This window comes from Polypterus senegalus, chromosome 13 (genome assembly GCF_016835505.1).
Source record: "Polypterus senegalus isolate Bchr_013 chromosome 13, ASM1683550v1, whole genome shotgun sequence".
NCBI classification, from domain to species: Eukaryota; Metazoa; Chordata; class Cladistia; order Polypteriformes; family Polypteridae; genus Polypterus; species Polypterus senegalus.
The window spans coordinates 47998459-48024709 of record NC_053166.1 but is presented as its reverse complement, the minus strand read 5'-3'; positions in this window follow the sequence as shown (position 1 = coordinate 48024709).

The following is a 26251-nucleotide window of genomic DNA, read 5'->3' as shown; positions in this document are numbered from 1 at the left end:
TCTAATCAACTAGCTATTTATATGTATAATGGTCTATTTTTGGAAGTCACCTTGGATGAGAGCATCTGCTGAATAATGTATAATAATAACATAATTCCAGCCTATGAAGCACCGCCACTGTTCATTCTCACACTACACAACAGCTCATTCTCATTAGGTTTTAATGAGAAAGCAACTAGGATGAGCAGATCTCTCATATTGCCACTAAACACAGGCATCTCGTCCTGCTACTGTAATGGATTGAATCCTTTTATAAAATAGTTTAATGATGGCAACAAGCTGCTGTACAGGAATACAAAACTACCCATTTACATGTTTTAAAGCCCATTTAAAGATTTTGCTACTTATTGCCTCATGAACTGTTCTCGGCAAAAATGCACTGAAGGGTCATGATCAGCTAAAGTGCATTTTCAGCCTCAGTAACTGTTTCCATAATTGTTCTAAAGATGTATGCTATAAATAGATTGTTACACTAATGTAATAACTGAGACAAGCTTATGATTACACTTTCACACAAACAGAGATAGCACAGCCAGACTGACTGATATAAAATTACCTGAAATACGCAGTATCAGTCTGCATTGACATGTAGAAAATACACAGGGAGACAGGAAACAGTAAAAGAAGTAGAAAAAGCCATGTACTGTACGTACCAGCTCTCCCTAGTTTGCCTTGGGTTATACTGGAAGTGAGCCTTTCATGCCAAACAGAGGATTCCAGTATATTCTACTTGATGAAGCAAGTGAAAGGAAGCCAAGTCAGAAGACACTACAGTCTGCAATAGAATGGAGAACACACCAGTGTCTCAGCAGCATTAGTGAAGGAAGACTGCCCAGAGACATGCTGCATTGGCAGAGGACAATCACACTGCTTTGGGAACACAAACTACAAGAAGTGTTTTATTATTTTTATTTAGATATTTTAGAATTATAATTATTCTTCATTTTATTCATTTTTAATGCAGTTTTGTGACAACAACCTATAATTCATTCATAAAATGAATGTTATGGAACATATAAATGCTTCATAGGAGTATCCACCATGGGGATTCACACCTTGTCCATTTTTTCCCAGTTAAGCCTCAATCCTAGTATCATAATTTGGTTGGCAGGCCTGCATGCATTTAATTTTGATATTTGTTCTGTGATATCTACTGTCACAGGCGGCTGGGGGTGGAGCCCAGCCGGGACGCCCAGGAGGACAGGAGGAGGGCTTGTACCTCCTCCAGACCGCTGAGGGGCGACCGCCCTGGTTGTATTGGGGGCCACGGGTAGAGGGCTTGGAAGCCCAACCCTGTAGGGGCCCGTGGCCACCACCAGGCGGCGCCCCGGTGCCTGAACAACCCTGGACCTCAGCACTTCCACCACACCAGGAAGTGCTGGAGGGGAAGAGGAGCAGGGACACCCAAAGGGCTTCCGAGTGTGCAGCCGGCACTTCCGCCACACTAGGGCATGTCTGCAGAGGAATGCCAGGAAGCAGCTGGAGCCCATCCGAGTTCCTATATAAGGGGCCGCCTCCCTTCATTCAGTAGTGGAAGTTGGGTGGTAGAAGGACGGAGCTGGAGAGAGGACTGGAGGCGGCCAGGAGAAAGGCATTTTGACTGTGAGGCCTGGACTTTGGGGGATCGGTGCTGGAGGTACTGGGAAGTGCACTGAACTGTAAATATTGTAAATATAATAAATGGGTGTGTTGGGTGAGAAACCGTTGTCCGTCTGTCTGTGTCCAGGTCAAGGTTCACACCATCTAAGAACGGTTCAAATCTAAATAATCAACTTAGACATCAGCGTTAACATTGCAGGTTGCCATGTAATGCATACGTCTCTGTTATTTGCCATTTGGTACGGAATTTGGAAAAGTAGTGCTAATGATTGTGATGTGCCATCTGTTGGAATAACAAATACAATGCATTTTATTACTAAAATGTTTATGATGCGGCACGGTGGCGCAGTGGTATCTTTTAGCCGGGTTCGCTTCCGGGTCCTCCCTGCGTGGAGATGTTCTCCCGTGTCTGCGTGGGTTTCCTCCGGGCACTCCGGTTTCCTCCCACAATCCAAAGACATGCAGGTTAGGTGGATTGGCGATTCTAAATTAGCCCTACACCCTGCCCAGGATTGGTTCCTGCCTTGTGCCCTGTGTTGGCTGGGATTGGCTCCAGCGGACCCCGTGACCCTGTATTCGGATTCAGCGGGTTAGAAAATGGATGGATGGGTGTTTATGATGCGCCATCTTTTGCAGAGACATAGCAAACAGACACTTTTCCTTTTATTAAGGGGGATTTCAAAATGCCAACAGTTCTGCCATTTTGTGTTGTCTAGTCTTATGCACTGCGATTTTGTTGCAATATCAGTTCTTTTTCCTATGTAAGATAGTGGCACCCAGCTTACATCATCCAAATATTAGAATATATATAAAATTAAGTAAGCTTTGCAAATTAAAGTTTTGCTTAAGGAATTTCATTTCTAGAATTGGTTAGAACCTTTAACTAGCATTTTAATTTTTAACTTTTGTCTAAAGAGTTTTATTTCTCTTTTCATCGTCTCTTCCACCAAGTTAACAATCTTTAGCCAGTTTATGATTTTTTGCTCAGCCCTGTCAATACTAATTTATCTCTCAGTCCTTTTACTAAAAACAAATATAATAGTTTGTCCTTTTAGATCATTACTTTCCATCCATCCATCCATCCATCCATCCTCTTCCACTCATCCGAGATCGGGTCGCGGGGGCAGCATCTTGAGGAGAGATGCCCAGACTTCCCTCTCCCTGGTCACTTCTTCTAGCTCTTCCAGGGGAATCCTGAGGTGTTCCCAGGCCAGCCGGGAGACGTAGTCCCTCCAGATGTCCTGGGTCTTCCCAAGGGCCTCCTCCCAGTTAGATGTGCCCAGAACACCTCACCAGGGAGGCATGCACGAGGTATCTTAATCAGATGCCCGAGCCACCTCATCTGACTCCTCTCGATGCCGAGGAGCAGTGGCTCTACTCTGAGCTCTTCCTGGATGACTGAATTTCTCATCCTATCTTTAAATGCAAGCCCAGACACCCTGAGGAGGAAACCTATTTCAGTCGCTTGTATTTGCAACCTCATTCTTTCGGTCACTACCCACAGCTCATGACCATAGGTGAGGTAGGAACGTAGATTGACTGGTAAATAGAGACACCACAACAGACCGATGCAGAGCCCGCATCAGGGTAGGAACAAGGAAAATATTATGTTCATAGTAACAATCTACTGCTTACTGAATGGCTTGTACTTTTAGAGACAACATACTCTATGTTAGCTTGTTTTTCTCCATTTACATTCTTTATAACCCTAGAATAACTATATGCTACATAATGTCTCATCATTTTCAGTATCTATTTTGTTTCAGCGATTGTTTGCTCCATTATTTTTTTCTTTTTAGTAGTTGTAAGTGCCATTTCCTAGTTACATAAGATTCATAATACAGACGGACATCTTAAATTCACCACACACTGTTTATTTACAATATTTACACAAACAAATCACATGCACAAACCCCAGTGCCTCCAGCACCGATTCCCCCAATGTCCAGGCCACACAGTCCTGTGCCTCTTTTCCTCCTGGCCGCCTCCAGTCCTCACTCAATGCTTCGTCGTCTTCCACCCGACTTCCACTGCTGACTGGAGGGAGGCGGCCTCTTTTATAGGAACCCGGATGGGCTCCAGCTGCTTCCCGGCAATCTCATGGCGGACACACCCCCGTGTGGCGGAAGTGCCGGCTGCGCCGTCATCCGGGTGTCCCTGTCATCTTCCCCGGCACTTCCTGGTGTGGCGGAAGTGCCGGGCTCCCGGGATAATAAGGCACTGGGGCGCCGCCTGGCAGTGGCCACGGGCCCCTACAGGGCTGGGCTTCCAAGCCCTCTACCCGAGGCCTCCAGCATAACCAGGACGGACGCCCTCTCTCGGTCTGGAGGAGGCACAAGCCCTCCTCTCGTCCTCCTGGGCGTCCCGGCCGGGCTCCAGCCCCGGCCAGGGACCTCACCCCATAAGTTGAGTAGAATTGGTATATTCTAGCTATTTCTATCTCCATTCATTATCCAACCTGTTATGTCCTAACTACTGTATATCTGCTCTGACTAAACATTATTCTCTGTTAGTGACCAGCCTTGCCATGTGTAAGGTGTAGAGGGCACATGGTTTTAAACCGTTCCTTTGACTACTTGCCTGTGCCTATGTGCCTACGGGCCATTTGAGTGTGTGAAGTAACTCATAAGATAACGTGCTTATTTAAGTGCAGAGTCATACGCTTAAGGCGTACAGAAGAAGAAATTAAGAACTTTTAAGTACAGAAGTAACTAAAGTTTCTCAAGAAAAGCTAAGTTTAGAGAAGACACATTTTTCCTTTTTTTTGCCTTTTATTGTATGTGTGTAACTACTTTTTTCTTTATTCTTGTGTGGACTATTGGCTTTTAACTTTAACTAAATATTTTTAAAATGAACTTTTCGACTGAGAGATTTCTTTCGGAACACGTTTTACCCGTGCTTGATCTTGGCTTATACTTCAGCGGCTACAGTAGTGGTGGCAGAACTATATGTTAGTATTGTGTTAGTTTTTCTGGGCAGCAGAGATACAAAATATCATGAGTGCCTATCAGATTATTGTCTTTATAATTGAAATTACAAGGGGGCACTGTCCCCTGCTCGCTTCGCTCACCAACCCCCGGGCAGACACTACGCGCTAGCCACTTCGCAGCTCTGCCACTCGCGTATGGGGTAGTGCATGTACAATTTAAACAGATTGTTGTTTCCATGGGAATTGTTACATATGCATAATAAAATTGAAAGAAAATTATGTTTCATGTTGCATCAGAGGTATTCGTTGCGTATATATACATTTTTGCTCTGTTTGGCTTTGAAATTACGCAAATACTTTTTAAACTTACAATTTTACTGTACAACTTCAGTAAAAACAATTTTTTTAATTAACTTTTCGTCAATATCGCATTGAATTTTGATTCTGTGTTTGGACTTGCATTGTGACAAAATAACGTATAACTGCCCATGAGTGAGAATCGTTTCTTTCTCTGTAATAAATAAACCAATTTTTTTGAATGTTTGTCCCTGTGATTTGTTAATTGTCATAGCAAAAGCTATTCTCACAGGAAACTGTAAACATTTTAATACGAATGGTATATCAAGATCTCCTTTGGTGTCTAATGTTATCCGCGGAAGATGTACTACATTACCTTTCTTGTGACCTGTTAAAATTTTGCATGTCAGAATTGTTTGACCAATTTTGAATACAACTAATCTTGTCCTACTGCATAACCCATCACTCATACATAAATTACACAATAACATTACGATACATTCTTCTTTCAACAGTAATTCATTTGATAGAAGACTGAACGGTGTTAACGGTTGTACATATTCTACGAGATATTGTAAGTTGATGTTATCATGTTCCTCAACCTCACCACCAACTGTTTCAGAATAGTCGATTGATACGTATTTAACCAATCTGTCGTGTAACCAATCAACAATTTTCACGTTAATTCATTTGACTTCCTCGTTTCTCGGTTCTAGGATTGCCCATGTACTCATTTCTTCTGTTGATAACCCTTTGGGATGAAATTCTTCAATAATGTTTGGACATAATAAGTCTTCGTTTATTGGGAACTTAAAGTGAGGAAAACGTAAACATTTATAAAAGCTGAGAGTGCAGAAACTGTGTCGGACAAAAGCATTCACACTAATGAGAGGTGAGAGAACCGTGGGCATGGGCCGTTAACCATAAATGGTTAAGAGGAGGGTGGGACTTGAAACAATCTCTTGGCAATAGTCTTGTCTCAAGATTTTCTTTTATAATAGAGAGATTATCTACATTTTTTAATATATCCTTTGTTTAAATTGATATTTATTATTTTTCTCTACCACCAGTTTGTTTACCATTTTATGATGGGAGTAGTCATATTTTAAAATTCATTATAATTCATAACATTGGCTGATATTATAGCACATGACATCACAGTGGCACCAACTGTTGTGTTAGGGAAAGGGAAGGAACTTTACAACAGGCTTGGTACTTTGTGTTGGTTTTTTTTTTGACAATGAACTTTTGGCTAACATTATACATTTTGCACACAGTTAGATCTTGAATTCAATTTTCTCTTCTTTCTGACAATTTTGAAATACACCAAAAGAAATCTCTCAATTTCCTGATCAAAACACTCCTAATAGGCATCTTTGTGGCTTGCCTTTCCCCAACATTATAATCCATCATTCATTTACAGCAATATACAAACAACTTTTACTTTTTGTTTTTAAGGATAATTGTGCAGGCCATTTAGCCCAACAAGCTCGCCAGTCCTGTCCTTCTAGAACAACAACATTAAATACCCCTAAAGTCATACTCTCTACCATACTACTCAGTAAGTTATTCCATGTGTTTGTGGTTCTTGGCAAGAAGAATAGCTTTCTAACATTTGCACAAAATAGGCCCTTAACTGTCACTGCATTCTTGTTGAGCTCATTTTAAAGTAACAGCCTGGATCCACTGTACTAATTCCTTTCATAATTTTAAACACTTCAGTCACGTCACTTTTATGTCGCCATTTGCTTACACTGAAAATGTACAAGTCCTTCAGTGTTTCCTAATTGCTCATATGTCTCAGTACTGGAATCAGCCTAGATGGTCTCATCTGAATTTTTCCTAGCACTACGGTGTCTTTTTATAATCTTGGGAATTGTCAAACACTGCAAAAGTCAGTGCATAGAAAATATTTAAATTAGAATGCCAAATCCAAAACAAAAAACAGAATCAGAGCTTAAATTTGTGTAAAATTCAATTTCCCTAAAACACTTTCACAAGAAGATTGAATTAATTATTATTATTATTATTATTATTATTAGTAGTAGTAGTAGTAGTAGTAGTAGTAGTAGTATTGAGTGTTTTGTTTAATAGTTAAAGTTCAGAAATCAGGTTATGTGCATTGGCATCTTTTGTGGAGACAGTGTGAGGGGATAACAGTTTGTCAATCATGTGACTAGCAATGGTAGTCATTGTTACAAACAACATTGTGACACCCATGCGCACCTGCACACAACATTATGGAAAATGGAAAATAAAATGACAATGTTGACATGAAAAAAGTAAATACAAAAGTAACAATTAATTTTGCATAACAATATTCCATATGAGTGAAAAATAGCCCTAACAAATTCTTGATAGTGGGATCCTAGATCATAGACCATTTACTGTATCTCAGATAGCATGGCAAAGGTTCAGAAAATGGAAGATTGGCATTCTACTAAATGTACATGAGCTAAGCTACTATGAGCTACTATTTATTTTTGTTTTTTCTCTTTGAATCTTTCGCTTTTTCTATATGTCACACTTCTTTCTTCTGGCCCATCTGCAAGTCCCAGCCTTTACTGGGGTACTCTACCAAACTTCATTCTTCATGCAAAATCAGAGCAACACAAACCCATTGCGGGCATCTTTTTGAAGAGACTGAAACAAAAGAGCTTGTTTTGTATTCTCGCTAAGAATCCCCTTGAAGGAGTCTCTACTAGCACATAACAAAAGACAGCAACAATTATCTTTTATAGGGCATGGATAACATCATAGTACTCTCATCCCTATCAAATGACTGAGGTAGTCTTTTCTGTATTTGATGCACGGTCATTGCTTTGGTGCAGTGATGGAAATTCTTCTACCCTTAAAGTATCTGTGCTTCTATCTCACACTTATTTGTCCAAGTAAGTTCAAAAAGAAGAGGATGACTGTTAAAAATTGCCAAATGAAACAAAGTGACTTCACCTCCTTTGTCCATGTTCTTTCAAAGACATTGATAGCTTATGCTGCCTACGACACAGACTAAATTTACAAATCAGTAAACTCACCACAGATTGCATTCCACCTACGAGTGAAGCCAATTGTGCCCAACAGAAGGAACTCCTAAATCCGCCTCTTCAAGAACTGGAACGCAACAGGCAGTCTTCATTAAACTGTTCAGTTTTTACATCCTACAAATTGGTGGATTTTGAGTTTGATTGTTGACATATTAAATTTCACTGTTGAGTATTTAGGGATTTTAATTTTTAATGATATTCATCAGAAAAATAGCATACAAAGAGAGTTATGGTCTTGGCTAAAGCAGGAGTGGGCAGTAGAACTCATCTGCAGCACATGATATAATCTCACCCACATCCATAGCCCCATCTGTTCGGTTGTATTATGATTTTTTTCTTGTTTGCATAAGAAATGTTTTTGGTAAACATTCTTCAAAATCACCCCACATGATTCAGAATGAGAGACAGCAAAACAAGTGAGAGACTTTAAATAGGCAGTCAGTATGGTGCAGTAGTCTTGGCACTGGGCATTACGGTACAAGGGTTTTATTTCAATTCCCACCTCTGACAGGCTGCATACATCTAAGAAATTCACTTAATATGCCAGTGCTCCAATTGACAAAAAAACATCGGAACAACTGTAATGTATCCTTAACTTGCAAGAGACTTTATATACTGTACAAATGCAATAATAAAAGTGTTTGTGGAGAGGAAAAAGAGATGATACCATTAGTGACAATGCACCCTTGTGTCCTGGAATGGCAGTGCTTATTTACGGTGAGCCTGCAAGGTGAACCACAGAGGCACATACATTACACCCCCTACACATGTCAGATAGTCCATATTGTTGACCTGTCAGGGTTGCATTAGCTCTTTTAAACCCCTAAAATAATATGTATATAATAAAGAAACATAAATGAGAAAAGTTTAAGGTCCCAACTGAAATGCATTAGAACCCTGATTATCCAAGCTAATTTGGACCAATGCTTCCCAGATACAGTAACTGAAAACTCAGATAACATGAATGGCCTCGGCCATTTGATATTAAAAATTACGGATATAAAAGATTTTGTCAATTTATATGGTACAGTATTACTTTTCAGCCTATTTTCATATCTTAGTGAATTTAATGTTCTTTGTTTCTGTTCCACAGTCGCCTTAGTATCAAAAAATGTCAGCAGGTGTAGACTATTCATGCTGTTCAATGCGCAGAAGTCGCTGTTTGCCAATGGTATTAAGAAATTTGGGTGGGTTTTCTGTGCAGTCTTCATCATCAAATAAACACAGAAACCTAGAGTGAATGACACAGTAGAGCACATGTATATGGTCAGTGGTGTCAGCACACTGACAAAAGCCACAGGGTGCATTTAGGGAGGGGTAAGTGAGTCACACTCACATTCTCACAGTCAGCAGCTCCTCAACTGCTCATTCAGTTCAGTCAAGTGACACACACATGCGCATGGGAGGTAGCTAAATGGTCTAAATGAGAGTGATTTCACACCAGAGCAGGAGGTGGTGGATTGCGCTGACCTTTTTTCTCACTTTCCTGCAGACCGTTCACTGCCCTGATGACATCACTTCCAGTTCCGGCCCTTTTGATGATGTTGCTTCTGGTTCCGGCCCTTCTGATGACATCACTTCCAGTATTGAACCTATGGACCCCTTCCACTTCCGTCCTTGATAACTTCACTTCCCTTTCCATCCTTTAAAGTCACCATATTCTACAAAACTTAGCAGTTCTGTTTTGGATTTGGTTCTGAGCACATCAGTGCTATCAATTTACACCTTTTTGCAGCCAGGGAATATTATACGAGTGGCTCAACCCAAGCCTTTTTATGACTCTTGCGTCTAATTTTTGTGACACATGGTTAAAAGTATAATATTTACATGCAAAGCTTTTATGAATTATAAGAAAAATAGTACTTCACACTTACAGGTTCCTCTGAACTAATGAGAAACCTCAGTTAATTGGAGTATTGATAATTACTGCATGGTTCTAAAGTACCCTACATTTAAGGCAATTGATGATAGACTTGGAGGGTGCAATAGCACAGTGCTGGTGATGGCTACTACATCAAAGCACTACAGCCTGTTTCAATGCAGTATTCAGTCAGATGGTTTGAGAAAGTGATTAATGTCCTTAATGTCCTAGATGGTATGGATGGAGAAATCAGCAGAGTCAGACTAAAGTTTGTGATCTTCATTAGGGTCAGCAACTTATCAAATACAGTGGAAGTAGACCGATATATGACTCTTCTGATTTCTTCCAATATCCTCTGCTGTGAAGTGGACTATTAAAACCTTTAGTTTAGTCACTGTAGGCTAATGCCCTTCATTATCCCTATATCTACAGTATGTACTGCACGTCTCACAGATGACACTTTAGATCAGGGGTCCCCAACTCTGGTCCTGGAGGACCACAGTGGCTGCAGGTTTTCATTCTAACCCTTTTTAATTAGTGACCTGTTTTTGCTGCTAATTAACTTCTTTTGAATTAATTTTAATTGGCTTGCTCTTGAACACTCAGACCCCTTAATTGTTTCTTTTTCCTTAATTACGGTAGCTGAAAAACAATACTGAGATACAAAATGAGCCAAAACATGACCAGCAAACTGCGTCCATCATACAATATCTGAAAATAAAGAAAAATTAAGGTCTCAGGAATGTTGATCTGCTCAGGTACCCATTTTACCAGTGCTCTTATAAAAGAGAAAATCGACAATTTCGGAAATGTTTTCTATTGTACAATGAGAGCAGCAACAAGCTATAAACTTAAAGAACGAGTTTAATTAATGACAAGGCTCAGCAACTGGTTGAAGCGAAATTGGTTGGGGTTTGAGGCCCTGACTTAGTTGGTCTTCTGTTGGCTCACTCACTTCACTTCTGTTTGGGTGCCATTTAAAGAAAGAAATAAAGCAATTCGGAGAAACAATGAAGAAATTCAGGGGAACAAATCTTAAGAAGGTCAATTAATATTAATTCAAAAGAATTAGCAGCAAAAACAGGTCACAAATTTTAAAAAAAGATTAGAATGAAATCCTGCAGCCACTGTGGTACTCCAGTTGGGGACTCCTGGTTTAGATTCACAAATTTCAGACGTACACGTGTTACCAAACAGTTTCTAGCATGAAGCTACTCAACATCCAGAAAGGAGTGCAGAGCACAACATGTGGAATTAAATTCAATGGAAATGTAGATAGTAATAAACACATACCAGGAACTCCAACTTGAAAGCTGCATAAACAACGCAGATTTTAAAGTTAATGCAGGTGTGTGTGTGTTTATAACCCTATTACTTCATTCATTTTCGTGCTACATTTTGGCATGCAAGAAAGTGTACAACTTCCTCCATTTCCATCATTCGACAAACTTTACATATTTTTGATATTTTTTATTGTCACCAGTTTTTACACATAACCAAGCATATGCTACTTGATCTAGAGCAGGGGTGTCGAACTCCAGGCCTGGAGGGCGGCAGTGGCTGCAGGTTTTCATTTTAACCCTTTTCCTAATCAGTGACCAGTTTTCACTGCTAATTAACTCCCGTTCCTTTCATTTTAATAGCCCTGTTCTTAAGGATTCATTCCTCTGAATTAATTCCTTTCTTCATTAAATGGCAGCCAAACAGAAATGAGGCATGAAACGAGCCAACAGATGACCAGCTAAATGGGGACTTCGGACTCCAACCAGTTTCACAATGAGAAGCCGATTCTTGCTGTTAATTAAACTCATGATTTAATTCCATGGTTTATTGCTACTCTCATTCTGCCACAGCAGACATTTCCAGAACTGTTGATGTTTCTGTGTTTTATAAGACCACCCTCACAATGTTTTGGTGAGCTGAGAGATCAGCCATATCACATATTTTCTGACAGGCACAGGTGAGCTGGTCATATGGATTCTTGTTTTGTGTCTCGTTATTGTTTGGCTGCTAATTAAGAAAAAGGAAACAACTAAGGGGCCTGACTCAAGGTAATTATAATTAAGGCAAAAGGTAATTAGCAGCAAAAACTGGTCACAAATTAAGAAGATGGTTAGAATGAAAACCTGCTGCCACGGCGGCCCTCCAGGACCGGAGTTCGACACCCATGATCTAGAGTAACCTTGAGAACAAAAGTTAAACGTTTCTGGCATATAAAAGCAAAGAAAACTGTATTTCCAATGAAGACAGAGTGTTTTCTTAAAATATAGTATATAAGAAGTTATTTTGTGATTAAATATGCAAACTAATTCAATAACGAGCTATGTAAGCGTACAAGTCTACATACAAAAATCAATTACATAGAAGAATTACTTTTATGGACAGAATTTCTAGGCACAGCCAGGGTGTTGAGGGAGTCCGGTTTGGTGGACAGGACTGGGTCACTGCTTTTTGCAGATGATGTTGTCCTGTTTGCTTTATCAGGCTGTGATCTTCAACTCTTGCTGAATCGGTTCACAGCTGAGTGTGAAGCGGCTGGGTTGGGAATAAGCACCTCCAAATCTGAGACCATGGTCCTCAACCAGAAAAGGGTGAAGTGCCTTCTCAGGGCTGGGAGCGAGATCCTGCCCCAAGTGGAGGAGTTCAAGTATTTCAGGGTCTTGTTCACGATTAAGGGAAGAATGGAGTGGGAGATCGAGAGGCGGATCGGTCTGTCGTGGTGAAGAAGGAGCTGAACCGTAAGGCAAAGCTCTCAATTTACCAGTCGATCTACATTCCTACCCTCATCTATGGTCATGAGCTATGGGTAGTGCCTGAAAGAATGAGATCGCAAATACAAGCGGCTGAAATGAGTTTCCTCTGCAGGGTGTCTGGGCTTTCCCTTAAAGATAGGGTGAGAAGTTCAGTCATCCGGGAGGGGCTCAGAGTTGAGCTGCTGCACCTCCGCATCGAGGAGTCAGATGAGGTGGCTCGGGCATCTGATCAGGAAGCCTCCTGGAAGCCTCCCTGGTGATGTGTTCCAGGCATGTCTAACCGGGAGTAGACCCCGGGGAAGACCCAGGACACGATGGAGCGACTATGTCTCTCGGCTGGCCTGGGAACGCCTTGGGATTCCCTCGGAAGAGCTAGAAGAAGTGGCAGGGGAGAGGGAAGTCTGGGTATCTCTGATCAAGCTGCTGCCCCTGCGACCCGACCTTGGATAAGTGGAAGAGGATGGATGGATGGATGGATGGATGGATAGAAGAATGCAAGTGTGCAAATTATTTATCCATTTTCTTCTCCTTCTTTTGTGTACCCATCCAATATTACTACCTTCTTTCAACGGACAGCAGGATGTGCATTTATACACTACAGAATGATAACAGTGTAAAGAAATCAGAAGCTTGTAGAAGAAAACTTACAATGCTGCATTACAAGAAAACAGTACATAAAAAGGACAAAGGAGTTTTTCGTGTACATAAGGGGACAACAGCTACTGTAGTTATCAAATGATTCAAAATCATGCTGAGTGAACGCAAATAATTATGTACAGGCTGCTCAGCTCACACAAATGACACTGCAATGCTGTGTAATATGTCGAATGACATTCTGTCTGAATTAAACTTCTGGATAATGTTGCTATAATCATTGTTAAAATACATTTTTTACTTTACTTTCATTTTTCCTTTAATTTTACAATACTTTAACAATCTTGGAGATTGCAATATGCTAAATATTCTTACAGTTATTACTTTAATTTTTGAAGTTGAATCTAAGTCAAGAGTAGTTTTTCCTCATTTGATCCTTTGGCCATGACTTCATTTGAATATATTCAGTGTACAGTATATGGGTTTCACTTGGGGCTGTGCATGTAAGACTGAAGTCAGGAAGCACTTCTTTATTCAAAGAGTTTTGGGAATCTGGAACAAACTACTGAGACATGTATTTGAAGCTGAAACCTTGAGACCCTTTAAGAAATAAGTGGATAAGATATTGAGACAGCTTAGCTATTGGCTAAACAAACAGGCTTGATGGATTGAATGGTCTCCTTTTGTTTTGTCAAACTTCTTATCTTTTCCTACTTATATTCAAAAAATATGGTGCCATGAATGAGTAAATGTCTACAGATATTAAAAATGTACATAGGTTTATTAATAGATACAAGTCATTATATTTGGGGATATTCATCTCCTTTGAACTCATGTTATTATTGTACTTATGCACAAATACTTCATTCCTATTTTTGTTCTGTATTTATATTTTACATTTTGGTCATCATGTTTTTTTTTTTGGTTTTTTTTTTAGAGTTATGCTACTGCTTTGTGCACATATGCTGTAACTCAATACTATACATGTGTATGGCTCCATTTTGGCCATGACATCACAGCAGCCCAGTTCTGGTTAACCAGTTGGGTGTGTTTTATAGTTAAATTGTCTGAACTTTGCTGTTTGCTTTTGGAGGGTCTTGAAAGTTTACACTCATTTACGCTTTACACTCATTTAATGCCTTGAAAGTTAAGAAGAGGTTTTCAAGAAGAATTAATAATTAATTAATATATTAATTACTTTAGACTTTGCATGGGACAGCACTTTTAATTCAAAGTTTTCTGCCATTTTCTTTATTTTTTAATGCTTTTGAACTCCACAGTTTCACTTTATAAACAAGAGTTACTAAAACATTTCATTTACAGGATTTGCAAATTAAGTTTAACATTTTATGTTTCAGTCAGTTAAATCAAAATACAGCTGTAGCCGTTATTTTTAGCATGACACAAGCAAGTGAGTTTTGACAAGAAATGAAGGAAATTAAAAGTAACCTCCACAACAGACTGACTCTGTATATGATGAGGGACATTTCAGGAGGATCTCTGGGTTGTTTTAAAGAAGACAGGCTGCTGCTAATCACATCCTTCATTTAGTTATGAACATTTCCATTTCAAGAGTGAAGGGACAAAGGCAGACACTGGAATCATTATGAAATTTGTTTTAACATTTTGTTGAAATATTTTGTGAGAAAATTGCTTTATATTGACGTAGATTGTAATGAAAGCCTTGTTGCTTCAACCAGTCCAAAAAGCAAACAGATAAAAAGTTAACATTATGTGCAGTATGTGTGCAGCATTCAGTAATGTTTATGAAAATAGGAATAAACTTTTCTGCTTCCATGGAAACGCAATTTAAGAATGCAATATTCTGCTCAAAGAAGATGTTTGAGTTTATTTTAATATGATTTGCCTTATGTGATTTCATCAATAAAAAAAAGGATTTTTTGAATATTTTCCCTATTTGCAGAAAAACTCATTTACGCCTACCAGCACTAAAAATATCCAAAATGGTTATATAAAATGTTAAAGCAAAGAGCTATGCAAGCAGGTGATCTGAAAACAAAGTAATAATTGGTTATGAGCACATACTGTAAAAAATAATTTTAAATCGGTATTCTATTTACAGTGTGCATTCACAACCCATAATTAGATCATTTTTTCCCCAGAGTGCAGTCATATATGAGCTCTGTTATCCTACTGCATTTATTATAACGCTGTGGAGCATCTAGCTGCATTTTTACTTAGAATTTTCGAAAACAGGAAATTTATTTCAACTTTGTCGTTATCCTTTATTTGACAAATGCTCTTTTAATTATTATTATTGTTATTATAGTTCAATATTGTGTTGGCAAGGCAATCCAGTACATGTTGCACAACAACTCAGTGTTTTGGTTTTCTGTTGATTATTTATGTATTATGTGTGCTGATTACTGTATTGTCAAAAGAAATTGCTGCGTTAAATGCCCTGCCAGCCCATTGTAGTGCACACTCTCATTCATTGTAGTGGCCCACTACAGACGTATCAATAAACCTCACTGCCTGTGATTGGGAAAGGAATCTCAAGTTCCCAAAAGAAACTTTATGGAAACACACAGGAAGAACATGTTTAATCTGTACAGAAAGCCTCTAAGTGACATACACTGATAAAGGTAGCCAGTGTACAACAAAAAGCAAATTTCAGATTGTTACCTTAAACAGTTTCAAAAGAATACATTTTTGAATATATTGAAAAAGATAATGATTGTTTAATAGCTAAATGAATGTGTCAGGTAAATAAATGTGACCCAAATCATTTTTTTATATTATCCTTTGTAGGAGTATGCACAAATTTCAACTAAATTTTGTTTGCGGTTTATGAGGACACATTTTCAGAATTACAAGCTTCATTGTCCCAAAATGTTCCATCACAAAGCAAATATATTTTGTGATAATACTAATTTGTGTGTTATATGGTGAGAAACAGTATCATAGTATGAAGTCAAAAATTTTAAATAAACATTTAAAATACATCCTTTATTTTATAACACGTGGTAAAATGATTGGATGTACAGCATCTATAGAAAGTTATTCACTCCCGTGGACGTTTTTGCATTTTATCGTTACACAACATAACATCAAAGTGGATTTTAACACAAACAATGTCACAGGAACTTTTTTTTTCACAAACACAGTTTAATTTTACATGCATCTCAGGAGAGTGTGACATGAACAACACTACACATGTTTCTCACACCATTGGTTTCTATAAATAAAGCTCATTTGAGACCTTCGCCATATTTCATTTTACTGCATTTTATTTCATTCAAATCTACTTCAACATAAGGAAGTAATTCATAGGACACACACTAGAGTGATTTGTGCTGATGCTTCATGAATTCAGAGCCGTGAGTTCAAATTTCATGCATGTTTGGTATCAATGTGAGTCTACATGTTCTCACAATGCCTGTGTTGGATTTCCTCCAGTTACACTGGTTTCCTCCAACACTGTTAAAGACAATTAGCTGAGGTGAACTGGTGATTGCAAATTAGCTCCTTTATAAATGTGAGTGTGGGTGGACCCTGCAAAGGCATGGAGCACAGACCAAGAGTTTTTACTTCCTTTCTGCAAAGATAGTCTCTAGCCCCCTGCGACTGTAATTTGGAATAAATGGGTTTTAGAATGTAAATTTAAATAAAGGATTCGCTGTCCATGATGTTTTAGTTGTAAAGGTTCCTAGTGCAACACACCGCATGCACTGCCTTGATAGTTTCTCCTGGATAGATATTAAGGGGAGTCTCAGTTTGCAGGTGCTGCTGTAGAGGGTAATGCTGTTAACCTCCTATGAAGACCTAACCATCTCTTCAAGTAGGAATTTACAGTCCTCTCAAGGTCTGTGGTGGTGGAAATTGGAAACTCTTACAGACAAAGTGGCCACACGATTCTCTACAGTATCCCATACTGGTAGATCCATGACTTGTATGCCCCAAGAGGCCTGAATTATCACCATCTTTCAACCACCCCTCCAGGTATTCTTCATTGAGATCACATCTCAAAGGCTACTATCAAACAACTTTCTGATTCAACAAGCTGGAAAGCAAAATATTCACCTGTAGCCATTTCCCTTTCTTGCTGATTCACAAGGCCTTTCACCATAGCTTTCGTTCATATTGCCTTGTCACAATATTCCTTACATATCCTTGATGACAACATGATGACAGCAAGTCTTAATGACAGTATTAATTTTATTTTTGTTTTTATAATATCCAAACAAACTTCTTTTAGGACCACTGAATGACGTTTTGTGTTTAACCAGGACATAGCTTGTGTATAACGATAGTAATGGCTGCCACTTTCTCTAGGCCTTGTGAAAACCAAAAGCTGTGCTGCTGGCTGACTCTTTAACTCTTCCACTTTTCTTCTACTTTCTTTACATTTACTGGGAAAATCCAAATCACACATTTTGTGTGTATTTTTGAAATGTCATTCTATATTGCTCTTTTATATAGACACTAACATTACATATTAGACTTACACACACATTTTCAATGTGAAAGCACAAACAAATAACCATGCTCCCATTCCTTGTGGTATTGATATGTTTCCAGCCACTTTTCTTCACTCATTTTACTACAACTATCACAGCCAGTCTGTTTTGCTTCATATCTGCTGTAGTGGCAGCAACCGAGATTCTTGGGTATCACAGAGCAACACTCTCAACAAGGGCTAAACGCACACAAGTGCAGGCATATGTACAGTAGGAAATTATATTCACAGAACATACTGAATGGATGACAAGACTATTGAAAAAGTAAATATTCATAAAACCCTGTCATTAATCATTTTTTGCAAACCATTCTTGCAATCAACCAGAAGGCAATCTACTGATTGGTCATTTCTGCCCCTGAGTTGCTTGATTTTATAATCCTAAAACCAGACCTGCTCTCCATCTCTGCAAAAAGATCAGTCCTTCAAACAGTATCACAATTTGTGGATTTTAATGTTATACATCAAATGGAGAGCTCTCATTTACTTATAAATGGTTTTGCTAACTTTACGTGTATGCTATGAATTGCTAGATGATTACATGCACTCCTGAATTCCTCTACAGATGTATAAGTTTTCAGGGCCATTTTTGTTACATGTAATATATCACTACTCTCCAGTGCCATGATAAAGGAACAGAATTACCTTACTTTGAAACTTCTGTCTTCCTTATGTGAAAAATCCTAGAACATATTTGCATTAACAGGCAATCAGAGTAAGAAAACTCATATACTGTACGTATACTATATACTAGCATTCCACAAGATGATGCAATTTGCACAGCTGTAAAGCTCTAACACTTCATTCTGCTTGTCTTCCACAATGTACAGGTATTGACATTATTTCTTCTCCTACTAAACATACAATTATGACAAATAAGTTTTATTTTCAGCCTGTGACTCTTTTAAAAACTTCTTAATTCTTTTGATCTTGACGACCTTTATGTCACCCAGTTTCAAGGAGGTACTGTGTTTTAAAATTTGTATCCATATTTTTTATTGTATTAGATCTTGGGGTTAGATTAATTGATGATGCTTTGTCAATATGCAGTGGTACTGAGGAACAGAATCTGCCAATTCCACATTCAAGAAAATTGATGAGACTTGAATTTGAAATTAACACTCAATCATAATAAAATAATTTTCAGTTTTTTTTACTGTGCTCTATGTTAAAAATATTTTTTTCTTTACATTATGCAGAAAACTCAGTAGACAAACTTTATTGCATGCTTACTGTTTATCAATAAAATCAGATGATATTTCTTTTAAAATGTATTCAATTTACTGCCCTGTAAAGACTGAACATAATATGCAAAACAATTTGAAAAAAACAGAAATAATTTCAGTGGAATAGCCAGTCTGCAAATATCTAGTAAATGGTAACCACCATTATTAGAAAACTGCTTAAACTTTAACTTGGCCAAAATTCAGATGTTATATTTGACATTAATGACCTTGAATCAATTTCCACACAATCTAAGAACTGTTTTATGAAACTTAGAAATGTACAGATATACAGTACGTATGATAGATAGATAGATAGATAGATAGATAGATAGATAGATAGATAGATAGATAGATAGATAGATAGATAGATAGATAGATAGAACTTATATCAATCTATTATACAGATTCTATCTATCTGTCTTTTATATAGTGCCTTTCTTATCTATCTATCACATGTGAGGGGGCGTACCACCACCCTAACCCAGACACAGACAGGCAGGAGACACACGTTTATTTACAATTTGATGTGCCCAAAAGACCAGTCAACACAACACACCTATACCATTCAGTAACTTCTTGCCGTCAGTCCTTCTCCCTCCACTCCTCCTCAGGCTTTGTCCTCTCCTCCTGACTCTAGCTACATATAATAAGGCCCTTGTTCTTCCCAGTATAAGAGATACCCTATTTGTTTCAAAATTAAGATCAAAGCTGATGACTAACCATTTAAGTATAACATGCATTTCGAATATGTTCATGCTGTTTTATTAATCTATGTAATTAACTGTAACGAAGTCTTCTTCCTTCTCTTTTTCAGGTCTAAATGTACTACTGATGGTTGGCTTCACAACCAGTTTGGCAAGATTAACCCTTCTTGTAAGCCTACCCTTGACCATTCCTGATGAACTCGGTGTCAGAACTTTATGTCTTGCCACAGTGTTGATCTGCTTTTCAACAAAAGAAGAAACAAGCTTGAATACATTGATATGAACCTTGCCCACCACACACACCACCAACAACAATAGTATACTATATAATTTGTATATGAACGTACATTATTACCATTTCCTTAAGCTGATTTTTTAGCAATCTTGATTTTGTCCAGACATTTGTTTCCCCTGATATAAACAGTAAATCCAAGGCTAATTTTGATTTCAATGGTGGGAGTCTGCTCATTCAAATACCCATTGCTTCGTATTATGAATTTATTGGAGGAAGTTGTCTTCAGAGAACTTAAGACAATATTGGTTGCATTTTTACTGACCTTTTGACTTAAAATACTGACATTTTTGGAACAGCTTCCTTAACTGCGGTTATCAAGGGTTTGTTTCCAAATAGTTCAAAACAATTCAAATGCAGTTACCAGAAAGGCATTCCACTAATAGTATAACTCTTTATACAAAAAACAACTCCTCGGTCCAAGTGTCTTTATTTGAAAGATTTTATTGAAATTCAAAGCAAACAGTTCACACAAAATAAGGAAAAAAGGTTTATAATACACACAGAAAACATGGAAAAAAGGAAAACCCTTTTTCTATGGTATTCTGCTTGAGATTTAAGTATCTTGGTCACATTTCTTGAGGTTTCTATATATTGTTTCATTTACCATACATACCTACATACTATACATATGGTCAGAACACTATATGCCCTTAATGCCTACCTGACTGGCAGTTCTTGTTTCTTTCTTGCTGTCTAACTTTGATCTAAATCAGGGGTGCCCAATGCGTCGATCGCGATCTACCTGTAGATCGCAAAGGTAGCGCAGGTAGATGGCATTGCATTCAAAAAAAAATGTTTTTAAACATTAGTCTATCATATATCCTCCCTATGGCATTTGCCACTTGATTGACATACAGGCCGGCCTGTCTGAGATCTCTTTCCTTCTAACACACTGGTCATCCTGCACTCACGATCAAACGCACAAGCTACTGCAAAACACCGGCTGTGATCTAGTTAGCCTTGTAATTTATATCGACTAAAGAAGGGATTAAAAAATAAAATTGTTTGGGGAGGGTATGGGCTTTATGTGGAATTAGAAGAGGATTTTTTTCTCTCACAATGTCACAATCAAAGTGCGTTTGTCTGATCTGTCAATCTATCCTTGCTATTCCAAAGAAGGTTCATAAAAACTACGAAACTGACATTCTTCCAAAAAGCGATCTTAGAAAGAGAAAAGAGAGGGAACTAAAATCGCAGTCAATTGGACAGCTGTCATTTTTCCTTGACTGCATTATTCGTCTCTACTTATTTGTGCCAGTCAGCCTTTTCCCACAGGATGATTATTAAATCCAAATACTGTAGTGTCCATAAATGTATAGAATTGTTATTGTGCCATAAAGGTTATTCAGTTATGCATGGTAGGGGAGACTGGGGACGGTTGCAACACTTTTTGCATTCCTCTCATTTACTCAGAGACTGTTTGGACTACACCAGACAAATTTGTATACTATAAACTTACATCTGTCTGCTAATTACAAATAGTACTTGTAGTTAATTATATTTTACATATCCTGCACAATATTGATTTGAACTGAAGAAGTCAGATGTTGCAACCCTCCCCAACAAGGGACGGTTGCAACATGTTAAACATCTATATATATATATATAATTCACTAAGGCAAGACAACCATGGAAAGCACGCCAGAAGGGGCATCGATTCACGGAGCAGCCGGATACAATTGGACAAGTAAGACACCAATGGCACACGTAGGAAGGAGCTACATCCACCAACTCCTGGCACCTCTGAGCCACGTTGACTGTTCGTAGAGGCATGTTTCTCTGTGAATCGGTCACCTCGGTGAGGTGAATCGCCATATGTAGCGTGTAAAACAGTTTACGGGGGGTATCTCATGGGATCCTTAAAACAATCCTTTACAACTGAGGTTAAAACACAATGAAGTAAGCAGTCTTTAAAAACCGAGTTTTCGGTTACGACGCACGACCACGTGCACCATAGCAAACTGTTTTACACGCTACATACAGCAATTCGCATCTGTGACAAACGTGCGTCTTCTTAGATGCTCCTGCAGGAACATGGAAAGTCCAAGTGAGTCTGCATCTGGTGCATCTGGACTGTACAAAGACGACAACGACTCAAGTGACGAGTTGGAAGTGGGCACATGAGCGATGGCGGCCCGCCAGTTTTCAGTCACGGACAATTGTGTGTTGGTTCGTTCTGTGCATTGTTACAATGTTGCTTTTCTTGTTGATTTATTACATTACCGATTTTTCAAATGTTAATTTTCTCCCTGTGCTTAAAAATCATTAAAAAAACCGCCTGATTATGCGGCGTATGGTACGCCGCGGGTTGGCTAGTACTGTATATTACATTTTAATAATTAACCTTTGCTTTTTCTCTGAACTTGCATAGTAATGTGTAAATCTACAATTATACAATAATATTAAAGTAGATTTTTATTCATATTGAAAGTTCTGTATTTTTATGTCACACAGGATTTTTTGAAAATGCATTTATTGTCCAAACATGGATCTACTTTAAAACATGTAAAAAAATATTGAATACAAAGTGAATTTAAAGTCACCCCAACAATTCTACTGGCTTTCAGGATAAATCTGCCAGTTACTAGAACAATTATAATATAATTCTTACTAATTAACAGTATTTAAACATACATTTATTGTACAATATTGATAATATCAAATACAACCCAAATAAAGTTGCACAGATATTCCTAAACAGTGGCTAATCACCCCTCATATAAAGTACCCCACATCTATACTGACTAACAGCTATACTGCCAGTTAGAAAAACAATTTTGGGAACTGGCTTCCAGTGAACCTTTCTACAAACAACAAGAACAAAATAATGCAACTCTTTTAGTCAGATTCACAGTTGTGGCATGTGTAAACATCACCTCCAGGTGTGCAGGCTTTATGTGCCCAGGATTTGCACATCCAGCACTGCAGCCACACTTCCCTGGATTCTGAATAACCTTCAAGACACAAGATGCAGAAATCATCTTTGTCTTCAGATTTGTATTCTTCTCTGTTTCTCTTTGTTTTCCTTATACTTCTCTGCGTAGTTGTCTTTTTTGTTATTCTTTTTTTTGCTTTCTGTGGCAGAGTTTTGGTTTTTTCCATCTCTAATGCCTCCTTCACAGGAGTGTCTGTAAGAATAGCAGTAGAGCGTCGTTTCCTGCCTTTTGTAGGCCTACTTTGTTTTCTGGGTCCTGCTTTGGGATGTGACCATAAAGCTTCAGGTGAGAAGTCATCTGTAGGCTCACTCATCCTAGAGGTTGATGGTCTTGATGGGGATGGACAGAATGAAGGTGGCTCAGTTGGAGGTGGTGTTCTTGTTGGAGAAGGCACAAATGCAAGTGACTCTGTTAAAGAAGACACATTAGCAGTTGTCCCTGGAGGGACAGCGGTGGTCCTGATGGAGGAGGTGTCCCAGAAGTAGAAGGCACAGCAGATAGGGCAAGAGGGCGATCAGTGACTACTGATGGAGCAAAGTCACATTCTTGGAATATATCCCTATTAAATGGACAAATTCCTATGCATCTAAATCCTTAAAAAAAAAAAAAAATTGTTAACATTTGTTTCATTAAAACTGGTTGCCCTCGAAAGGCTTGTGGCTTGAGGATGTCTTATAGAGAGAGTTGGGTGCCATTTTAAAAAAACCATTAAACCAGTCAACACCAGCCATACAGGCCTCATTCAACTGTGAGGGGAAAGTTGCACTTATAGTGAGAGGCGAGTTGAAATGCAAGCCTACGAACCTGAAATAAAATGTTATAAAATGTAAATAGTTTTTATTATCTTTCACTTTTTACCGATATTACCCTAACCCTCTCACCCTCTTACTCTCTTTATACATTTCTGTTAATTTCTCTTCCCTCTTTAGGACTTAACCCATAATTTAAGTCTGCTGCCCTTTGTAATACTGTTTTAGACTCCTCTCTTGGTCTTCTGAGAACACTCTTCTGATGGTCCAGTACCCTGCACGTGGTAACTTATCTGATCCCTCACTTGCAAGCTTCTCTCTTTTCTTATGGAATCGAAATAAGGTGGCATGACAGATGGAAAAGTCCTTGGTGACTCCCTGACTATCCTGCCCTCATTCCTAATTAAGCTTGTTCCAAAATTTCAAGGGGAACCCCTCTGTTAGTAACTCTCTTCCTCACTCTTGGCATACTGGAAAAAACAGAATATTATTTCTATTTTTAGATCCATAACACTACAGTTAAGCTGTATAGCAGTATACTTCGGACTTAAACTGAAAAAAATGTGCTGATTCTGAACTAAAAATGTTAAAAAGTAATGATACAGTATGTAATCTATTTCAGTATGGCTGGTTGGCTTGGGGACGGTTGCAACAAGTTGTTGCAGCTTTCCCTGACCTTCCAGCCACGACAGAACACCATGTGCTAGCTATTCAAAGAGTCAGGGAAACATGCTAACAATACTTTTTAAAAGTCAACACCACAATGATTTGAACTAGGTATGTTTTGATTAATTAAAATAAAAGCTATGGACAGTAAGTCAAAAAAACAACTTGCAAAAAAAATGACTTTCATACCTTCAAAACAGTTATTTTTCAATAAATGCAGCAGCAGATGATGAAAGTGTATAGTTTCTCTCTGGTGGAGAGAGGGCCTAACTGAGCATGTGCAGTATGAGTATCATCACTCTAGCATGTTTCTAATTGGAGAAATAAGACTTGTTGCAACCGTCCCTTGATGCAACTGTCCCAGTACGACAACATACATTTTATGTATAAAGTATACTCAATTTGTGTGTATATATATATATATATATATATATATAGTGGTGGATTGCAGGCATTTTACTCCAGCCCTCACCCTCTGGCCGCTAGGAGGAGCTCTCCCGAGAGCATATACGGGCCCCGAATTCCAGCAGGGCCTCATGGACTATGTAGTTTTTATACACAGCCCTGCTGGATACCTTGGGGGCCACTGGGAGTCGCTGTCGGGAGGCCAATGGACTCATTTGGGCACCATGACCCGGAAGTTCGTCACAGGAAGAGCGATGGGCTTCCGGGGTGAAGAAAAGTACTGTTTACCCTGACCCGGAAGGAATAAGGACTTGTGGAACTGTTGGGCAGAAAGACTTCCGGGTCAGGAGGAATAAAAGGACTCTGGGAACTCCCAGACAACGAGCTGAGCTGGGTGGTAGGAGGGCAACGCGTCTGGGAGGGGAGGATTGTGATTATTATTGGTTTATTATTGTTATTGTGCTTTATGAATATAGTGGAGTGGAGGGTGCTTGGTGCACATTATTATAATAAATATAATTATTGTGGCAATTTTACCAGGTGTTTGGCGTGGTACCTGAGGGTTCAAGGGAGCACTACTGCCCCCTACTGCGACAATATATAACATTTATAATGTAGGTAGATCATTTCGACCTGGTCATTTTAAAAGTAGCTCAGAAGCCGAAAAAGTGTGGGCACCCCTGATCTAAATGATATACTACTGTCACACAGAACATTCCATTACTTCTAAACATATAGGGGCTGGAACAGATTTTTTTTTTATCTGTTGTAAAGCTACATTATATTCACACTCAAACTAAGCAAAAACTAAGGTAAATTTAACATTAGATAGATAGATAGATAGATAGATAGATAGATAGATAGATAGATAGATAGATAGATAGATAGATAGATAGATAGATAGATAGATAGATAGTGTCACACACGCGCGCATGGGAGGCAGCTAAAGGGCTCGAGTGAAGGCAGTTCTGAGCCATGCCGGGATGTGGCAGAGCGCACTAACTCTCTTTCTCACTTCCCTGTAGACCTAACCCGGGAGGTTCCACCTGTCTCTCTGGACGTCACTTCTGGGACCGAGCCAATGGAGACAGACCTTGCCAGCTCCGGCCCCCCTGATGTCACATCCGGGACTAAACCAATGAACAATGAACACGTGCCCGACCCTTATGACCTCACTTCCTGTCTCCCCCTTTAAAAGCCTTCCCTTTTCCCTTCTGTGTCAGTCTTGTTTTGGACTCTGTTGTAAGCACTTCAGTGCTGGTATTTGAAAGAAACGAAGTTGCAGCCAGGATACCAAATTACATGGGTGGCTGCCCCAAACCTTTTTCTGTCTTTGACTCGTTTTGTGACAGTGGCGTAGTCGGCAGGATGGAGAAGTCCCAGAAGAGAAGGGGACAGGACCTGCAAAACACCCAGGTGGGAGCGTACCGGGGCCGAGTATTCAGGCGGGGAGGGTGCCCCGTGGTTCGGCGAGACCCGGTGCGGGCTCCGCTCCCAGCACGCAGAACTAGGCCGTCTAGAGAGGCCAGGGAGTGTGCGGGTGGGGCTCACCGAATTGGGCTGCCCTGGAGGGGGGAGACAAGAGGGACTCAGTATGCTCTCTTGGGGGAGAGTGCCTGCCCCCCAGTGAAACCACAGCCCCTTTTACCACCTTGGGGTGCCCCAGACTGGCAGGTGAGTAAAATAACGAAGTGGAGGTTGGACCCTGAGAGG